Below are 9,419 nucleotides of genomic sequence, written 5' to 3'. Positions count from 1 at the left end.
ATGAGGAAATCTGGTTAAGGCTTTTAAAAATTACGTTCTAACTTTTTTGCGACAAATGTGTATTTTCTAACTCAGGTTGGCAATCAACTGCACCTGCCAAAGGTGTTGCTGTGCCTCATAGGAAGTACAAGTGGCCACTTCTCGTCTCTGTTTTTTGCTGCCAGTGAGCTCCCTGGCTGGGTTAGCTCTAACAGCTGGAATACAGTTGGATATTATATTCCTGGAGTCAGAAAAGCATGATGGATGGGGAATATAAACCCAGCTAGGTTCACTACCTAGAGGTATAAGTGTGTGTGTATGTGTTCATATATGCACTTACGCAATGGAGTTTCATCTATGTAGTAGAGTTTTTTACTCCCCTTGCGTTTTGAAAATTGATACTTTTATCATTAGAGAAACAACTTTCCTATGGACAACAGTGACACAAATAGTAATTTGCTATCTGCACACATCTTGCATCTTCTCTGGACTGCACTTCACCTTCCGCTTTGACAATTCCCAATAAAACAATGTAGATCAAAATTATAATTGCAACCAATCTTAATAATGAGATAACTATGTCTTCATCTTCTGCCTTGCAGGTCACCATCTCATACACAAGTCACTGCAGAATCCAGTAGGTATCTTTTAGGTGCACCAAAGAATAAAAGAAAACTTAAGTGTTTCAGATGTGCTTCATGTGAATTAAATTCATTTGTCATGGACTTCTCAATTAAAAGGCTTTTTTCTAGAAGCATAGATGTAAAATTTATTTGTATATATAGGTTAACAGTTGGACTTGTTCATCTTAATGATCTTTTCCAACCTAAATGATTCTATGATTCTATATATTTACTATGGATTTTATTACATATGTATTCCACTGGATATAGCGAAAAATAAAAACTTGCAGAGAAATATTGTTACTCTAAGTAAGTTACTACACTAGGTGTGTAAAACAATGCTTACTTTTCAAAGTCTTTATTATTTAATACTTAGAGAGTGATATCCCCATCCAGATTATAATTATCGTATTGGCTTCACAGGGTCAAAACATGGTCTAGAACTCTGAAGCACAATAAAATGCTCTGAAGGAGTGTGTCGTGCATATGTTTATGCATCAGCCACATGTTCCTTAGGGCATGGGGGGATGTTGTACCACATCATTGTGCCAGGAATGAAAGCACTGGGGTCGTTAGCCAGGGGAAGGGAATCGCATCCCTCAGGAGGAGCTATACAGAAGTGTGCCTAAGCCCTGCCAGCAGCTGCTGACACCAGGTAAGAAACAGGGCTGCAAGCCTGAGGCTGCAAAACCAGGGGGGTAGAGGGAGAAGGCACTGGAAAACAGTCTTCAAACATTTCCTCTAAGGATTGTCAAGAAATGCCAACTTTGCACCTTTAAAAGGTAAAGTATACATTTCATACATTGTCCTCCACAATAAATACACATAACACAACATACAGGAAACATGGAGGTTTGTCCCTGTCTGCACGGTATTTCAGTCTGGAGAGGGGAAGGCACAAAAGGAGGGCACAAGGGCACATAGCACAGGTATGATTTGCCATATTGCCAAAACCACTGGGCATTCAAAACATAGTCAAGGAAGAAGGATACTCAGTTCTTGTCAGCAAGTCAGACAGTATCACAAAACCAGAGGGAAGCCGTAGTAAACCACAGGTCTGGAGAATGTTCCATAATCTCAAACCACAGAAAAGTGAAACAAGACTGAGAGGTGTAACAAAACTACAAACCAACATATTCATTTTACTCTCACATGTCCAAAACGTGGGGGTTTTTTTGGTTTGGTTTGGTTTTTTTTTCATCCCCTCAGCATTTCACTGTTTCACTCTCAATTACTGCAAAAAAAATTCATGCAAAGTAAAATGCACAGGGTCATACTGGACATCAGCACTTGCTTAAAGTACAAGAACTTCTGCAGTGGGATTTATGGAGTTTGTAAATTTGGTTTGTGGGACTTTATAACTGATCTATTACTTTTCCAACTGCAGAAAACACAAAAAATAGTGTCTTTAAAAAAAAATAATAGCCTAGAAAACAAGATGAACCCAAACTTCTGTGAAATTCATTATTTTTTACTTTGTGGCTGGCACAAGAAGTAGGATTATACTGATCAATACATGGAGGAAATACAACATAGGTAAGATTTCAGTGTCCTTTGTAGGAGCTTGTGCCATCAGAAGATTGAGATTACTGCAAGTTGTAAAGCAGGAACACAGGGAAACCCAAGCAAAGCGTTTTTCACCCCTTGCCTCTCATCTGCTTGCACACACTCGATGTGACGTTGGATTGCAACAGGATGAGGAGGGTCTGCAATGTGAACATCCCTCTTGTTAAGTATGTGCTAGTTACTTATAATACTTAGGAGGTACAAGGTCTGTTTAGGGATGCAAAAAGAAGTGGGAAATACGCGTTACAGCAGAGCACAATGCAAAGCAATTCTTTCTGGCAAGGACTGAGGCACTGCATCTTGCAAGGGCCCTTCTTAAGCAGGTCACAGAGCAAGAGGTCAAGCTAGCCCTCAAAGCCTGGAGAGCTGCCTCCTAAGCTGAAGTGGCACCACTGCTACCATAGATTACATTTCCAAAAAGAATACTGCAATTTGAATTAAGCAGGCTCCTGGGGAACATAACAGAAAAGGGTTCAGTCAAGCAATAATGGTATCTGCTTTCCTGAAACCACACACACACACCAAACCTTAATCAATTCTTTACTCATCATTTTAAATATCTAATCTGCACAAAAAACGAAGAGCAAGATTATTTTTCCCCTACAGACAAAGTCATTGGAATGGAAGTCATTTCCATAACTATGACTAAAGACGGGGTGAAATACTTTCATATTAGTACTTAGAAAAATATAAGTTACTGAAAGGTCTTGCAGTGTACCCAGGCAGAGATCAAAAAGTCTGATATCATGCAGAAGAACATGCCCACCACATGTAGACGATACCTCCTAGGGATTGTTGTTACACTTGGTTTAAATACTCAAGTGTTTACTGGGTCATAAAGCAAGAAAAAGCAATAGAGAGACTGTGTCTTAGAGCAAAGAAGGGAGAAAGGGCATTTTGGTTAATTGCACCAGTGGGAAAATCCCTTCATAGCTGCTTTCCGTAAGAAGCTGCTGTTGGCCACTGGCTGAGGCAGAGATTATCAGTCCAGCGTAGCTGGTTACCCTAACAGCCAGGCTTTTTGATAAGAAAAAGGCAAGTACAAGATCCCCCAGAAGTGCACCTGACATTAAAAATTTTCCAGGTGCAGTATTTAGTAAATTCAACATCATTCAAACCTAACTGAGGGAAGAAACAAGCCATCATCTCAGCAAACTTCGTCTGTTTTTCTCTTCACCATAACTCAAATATTCCACACCTAAAGAGTATATGCGGACAAGTAGGTAGCAATAGACCTAAGGTAAAAATCCACGCAGCATATTCATCACAGACCCAGTTTAGTCTCTATATGTCTTTCCTTCTGCTCTCCATGCTGTGGGTTGCAAGCAATTTAACTTTCCCTCAAAGTGACGCAGAGAACAGAGATATTTGGGTAAGACAGCTTTCATCATTTTACATGTTTATGACTTGAGTTTTTTCAAAATTAACAAAATGTATGCAGAATTTTATTTTTTTTCCTTTCTGCAGTGTCCTTAGTCAATTACCATTTACTCAGTGAAGGCTCAGCATCTCCCCCTCCATCCTAATGGGCAAGCTACTGTCTCTAAACAGATTTTATTAAAAAAGTCAGATGTAACTGCTCCATTTCATATTCCACAGCTCTGAGTACACAATTCAAATAAGGTTAGCTTTCATGTAACTTTTATATTCATATGCAAGTAAATAACTTTAATTGAAAACATCAAGTGATGATGCCATGGATTTCTTGGTTCCACTATATCAGGAAGACAAAAGCAAATTTTGTAAGCACAACAAAGCTTCTGATCAACTATACCTCCAATTGCAGCTGGTGGAACAATCAAGCTAAACATTTTCCACCCAATAGTTTAAAATGTCGTTGCTCATGAAAACAACAAAATATTCATTTAAATTTAATAGGGGTGGAGAAAAATCTCATGTGCTAATGATATATTTCCTACAACTTCTCCCAAATGTTCTGCTTTTTAATACAGGTTCCAGTGAACAGTCATGTATCAAGACACATCTGGTATTAATTAAACTGAAAGATCCTAATAAGAAGATCACAATGCAAGATTACTTGCATCCATTGAGCTGCTTGTTGTGCCCCTTCAAAAGTAAAGTATGTAGGCTGCATGTATTTTTAAAAGCTTCCCTGTCTCTCCCCAATAAAATACACAACCTACTTACTCTCTCCTTAACAATCATGTTTTAAAGAGACTGATGCTAAATAATCAGAAAAATTCCAGAGTCCTAGTGGTAAGATTACCAGTAAAACCAATCATAATATGAAAGCTGGAAAACAGACCAGAGGTGCAGAAGGGGGGACATGTGCGTCTGCGAATTTAGTGCTTTAATCTTTCAAATGAACAATGGGAATGTTGACAGACTTGAAATCAAATTCTTTCTCTTCTTGCAACATTCCATTTTTTGCTTGTCTCAGTCACAGGTAAGCTAAAAAATCATTCAACTGTTTCACACACCTGAGGGTGAATATTAAGCCTGCACTCTGTATCAGCATATTTGCTCTTGGTGAACTATTTCAGCATAACCCTGCTCTTCATTACTACTTCATTCAGGCAAAATTGAACTGTTCTGGTTATGAACAGCTAGGAACATATTCATAAGCAAAGAACAGGTTCTTGTAGTATTTTTTCTGCCAATAAAAAAGCATAAAATAATTTTGTAATATTAAAAAGGAGAAGGATTTTACTCAATGCGTGACCTACTATTTGTTGAGGTACAGGCAAGTCACCACAGAACCTCTAAATATAAAAATAATCAGGTGCTTTACCCTATGTTTAGTAATGAAAAATCTGCCAATAGCTCCTTCCTTTGGTGACTGATTTAGTAAAACTTTTATGAAGACAGTAAATTTCATGTTTTAGTATACATGACAGTCACATTCTAGATGTTAAGATGCAAGACAAACAGAAATCAATATCCCCCAACCTGAGCATGAATTTTTTCAACATCCAATTATTATCTTGCTTGTGAGAAAGATCAAAGAATAATTGAGGTTCCTGGTCTTGATGTCACAGAACGTATAGATAATTTCAGTTGTGAAGAGTATAATCCCAGATATAATGTGCTCAACCTGACTACATTTGACAAACAGTCTGTAGGTGGTTGCTGCACTCGTATGCATTTTGTGGACCATGTATTTCACTGGAAGCAAAGCAAGTTCCATTAGGCTTATATTATTTACATAACCATTTTCCCATTAATCCTCAGGTAAAGGGAAATTTAATTTTACAGCTCTACTTTATTTTAGTCTACTTAGTATAACAAGATGTCCTTCAGACTATTTTGTATTGGAAAACATCACTTAAAAGCAAACTCGGTAAAAAAGCAAATACATGGATTTACCACATTTGCAGACACAAAACTCACTTGATTAGTAAAGTAGACAGTGAGGAATGGTTAATTTTAGAGCAGTTAAAAAGATGAAAGTAGATTATCAGGACAAGACAGTTTTGAAGGACTTTGCACAATCTTGCTGAGGCAAAGGAGATACAGAATTCCCACCCTGTCACTCCTGGAAGTGATTCTGCCCCTCCATCATTAACATATAAACTCCACCCCCCCTTCTCTTTGTTAGCCTCCTTTTGTTGGGACTGTAAAACATAGATGTTAAACTACAGCCTAAAGTACTTTCTAATAAAACCATTTAAGTTCAGGGATTCAGGATTCTCTCTGGGGGGTCTCTGATCAGACAATGTTAATGCCAATGTAACCTGGACATTTTCAGGAGCTCGTTACCTTTGTGTATTCATTTTTTGGGAAACACCAGCAAGCAAAGTAGGTATCTTTGAGGCAGCATATGGCAGATGTAGCCTCAGCAACTGGTTACCTGGTGGCCTGTTTTGTACCACAATGCCTACAATAGATCCCAGTACAAAAGGGATAATGTATCAGGGAACCTGGACACATGTATTTAGTGGTTTGATTCAAGAATCAAAGAAAAGGTTGTCTTTGAAATCTATGACATACGAAGGCGTGGTCTAGACAACTCCCAAGATTATTCTTAAATTCTGCACTGACACACCAGATCTCCAGCTGTTCTGAATCTACACACATAGATTTTAAAAAAATGTAGAAAACCTCATTCTCTTACATGGTGTATAGCAACTGTATCTTAGTGTTGTGGTAGCTCATAGAACCTGAATGAATTAATAATATACTGTTTAAAATTATTACTTAGCTCTCTAGGGCTGGCTTTTCATGATTTCCTGAGATGAGATTTGTTCTGCCAAATTCCTCTGGCCCTTTGGACTCTACTGTTTTTTCTCCCTGTTGTTTTTTTTTTTTTTTTTTCCTTCCTTCCTTTTTTTTGATTTTTTAAGAGACAGTGACAATATCAATGGGATAAAATTCCAAAGAAGACTTCTAAATTACATTTGACTTTGTCAATACCTCCTGCTGTCTTCCACAGATACCTTTTTTATCACCTCCAATTCCATAAAACATCCAAACTGAGAGGAGAATAAAGCTAAGCCTATGCACTAACCTATTCTGAGCGTATCTACCACAGATGCCTGATGAGCAGCAATTTCTTACCCATGTACACATGCCAGCAGAAACTCTGACACAGGTTCAGTTATGCTGGGAAGTGTGTAAGGTCAGCTATGCCTTTGTCCTGCTACTTTTTTTCATTTGGGAGACATATAGAGCACAAATGGAGTATTCACCAATATAAATGAACACACCTCACAAGCGCTTTGCTGGTATAGAATCTCTCCTTGGACCATTATCTTCATGCTTTATACAAGATAACGAAGCTTTCAAAAATTGATAATAACACAAGTACCACCTAGAGTAAAGGATACCTTTTTGGGCAGGGAGGGAACACATGTTCATAGCAGAGTTCCTTTCTTCTCCCTTCTTGCAGCTCTGGTAGAGATTCAAGCACTTTTCCTGGAAAGAGACAGCAGCTGAAAGAACCAAACCACCGTCTGAAAATCTCATGCAAGGGGGAAGACATTTCAAACCAGAAAAAAACAATATAGAAGAAAAAAGGGGAGATTCTACAGTTACAGATGTTCAAATCGGTATTTGGTATTGGCACAAACTCAGTTCTAAAAGAAATAAAGGTAGTGGAGATGAATTCCCTGGATGAAAACGAACAAAGGAAGCTTTTTCCTAAACACTTGCAAGGTGTGCATACATGAAGTGCCATTGGTTGCACTCAAAAATTAGATTATTCTTAAAAAAAAATAATTAAAAAGAAGAGCATTTGATTCCAAACAGAACTTCTTTAACAGATGGATAGGGGAATGGCAGAATAATACAATCCCGTCTGCTGTCTGAGTCCCCGCTGAGAGCTACTTTCAAGCTGATAATACAATTCTATTTGTGGCTAAAATTGTGCTGTACTGGCAGTTTAGCTGCTCAGGTTTTTTGCAGGGGGGAGACAGATTGTTTTGTTTTGCTTTTGCTTTATTATTTGAAGTATTGCTAAGATGGCAGCTAAAAAAATGTTGAATATGTTGCTTTTTATTTTAGAGTCACTTGTGCTAAAATCTGAATTGAAAGCATCTTCCAAAACCTGGTACAGGAAAGGAGCTAAGCAGAAGTTTACATCCGTGCATTTCCAGGACAAGCATGATAGTTAAAATGACTTATGAACACTGACCTCAGCAGGGTATGTAAGCAATCTTTAAACACAGTATAGGCATAGGTGGTATACAAACAGGACTGAATCCTTGAGCTTTGGTGCTCATAGCTGCTCCTTTCTTAAATATGCATAGCAGGTACATCTGTTAATTAAAAAAAACCAACAACCAACAAAACAACAACAACAACAACAACACAAACACCAACAGGATTGTTACAGCCAGCCAGAGTGGTTGAAGCTTACACTCATCAGCAAAAGTTGGTCTTGGGTTTTTTCATGGACTAGGCTTGCAAACGTGAGATGAATCATAGAGATAGAAACACCACCACATACAGACTGGATGAGGTCTTCACCATATCACCAGCAGCACTGTCTCTTCCATGTAAAGGCTTGACTTAAATACAAAAACATGAACATGGTTTTCAGTTGATTGTCCAGAACTTTTTTTACCATAGTAGAAACAATTCATGTTATATGATATTATCATTCATTATACAAAAGCTGTTGCTTGCCTAGAAATAGTGTGCCCTGGTAGAGACTGACACCAGCTGTTAGTCTCCAGTTTAGCCTATACCGTCTTTGTTCCATTTCAGTAAATCTCTAAGTCCAAGGGTTTAAAAGTTAATGAAGATTTAACCTGTAATAATGACAACCAATACTAAAAATAACTTGAAACCCAAATATGAAATCTTGTCATTGACCAGACTGAGAAATTTTCTGGTACTTTTGCATCTGAAAATTTGAAAATTTTCATCCTGGTAACGGACCTGGCAGAACAGGCCAGGCAGCTCAGCCTCTGAAAAAAATCAGCATTTTTTTTACCTACTGTTTATAGTCAGGTTCTAATTCAGACTAGTGAGGAAGAACAGAAAAAAGTCTGTACCTGGGTTTCAGGCCAGACGTTCTTCCCTTCTGCCTACTCCAATGAATTTCAGAGGCCTGGCGTTTCAGCACAGCCATTCTGCCCGCCGTTTGCATGGGGCCCATATTTTTGGTTCTCTTAGGGGTTCGTTCACCATGGTAAATCTGCCTTTTTGGTAATATATATATTTGGAACTGTTCCCATCTACCTCTTTCTTCAAGGAAAAGAGAATGTAAACCCCTGTGGATTTAGTAATAAAGCTACAAGAGGTTAATAACGTCACAAGACTCTGCCCCCCGTGACTGGGCAGCCCACAGCCACTCTCCTAGTTAGCATATAGTTTAAGGGGTCTCATCTTAATTTAAAGCCCAAGTGACAGAAAACAGCTACAATACTTAATTGAAAGTTTCTATCTCATTTCTACTTCCAACTTTGATGACTTCCCCTTCAAGCCCTTCCACCTTAGCAGGGCTGTGCCTGCCCACCACGGAACAGCTTGCTGAGACCAGCGTGCAGCCATCACTCTCACCTCACCCAGCCTCAGCATCTGTGCTGCAGCAAAGCCTTTACGTTCCGCTTTTCTTCACATTTTTGCAGTTTCTGTTCCAAATAGTTCCCAGAACTTCTTCAAAAATGCACAGGAATGTGGGGGGGGGGGGGTGGGGGGGGTGGGGTGTGTGTGTGTGTGGGGGGGTCCATTCCTGTTCTTTCTGAGAGCTGAGAAAGAATTACAAAAATATTTGAAGACTTGTAAGTGCTGTTCTTCTACATTCTCCACCTCTTCTCTGGCCATTTACTAAAATCTTCTCACTTT

The 9,419-nt window shown here is 38.7% G+C and overlaps 1 long non-coding RNA gene across 1 annotated transcript in view; it reads right to left on the bottom strand.

Annotated features, from left to right (window-relative positions):
• The window catches only part of LOC308060592, an 18,046-nt gene extending 8,794 nt beyond the window's left edge, over positions 1–9,252 (bottom strand). The window contains exons 1-2 of the long non-coding RNA XR_013926805.1: positions 7,762–9,252; positions 1–7,060 (exon numbers count right to left, since the gene is read on the bottom strand). The exon at positions 1–7,060 is cut by the window's left edge and continues 8,428 nt beyond it. This is a non-coding gene — a long non-coding RNA (uncharacterized lncRNA). The remainder of the gene's footprint in view (positions 7,061–7,761) is intronic.
• Positions 9,253–9,419: the final 167 nt, after the last annotated feature.

The sequence above is a fragment of the Falco punctatus genome (genome assembly GCF_963210335.1).
Source record: "Falco punctatus genome assembly, chromosome: 3".
Taxonomy (NCBI): domain Eukaryota; kingdom Metazoa; phylum Chordata; class Aves; order Falconiformes; family Falconidae; genus Falco; species Falco punctatus.
The sequence above is the reverse complement of the archived record's forward strand: the minus strand, read 5'-3'. Positions and strand labels throughout refer to the sequence as shown.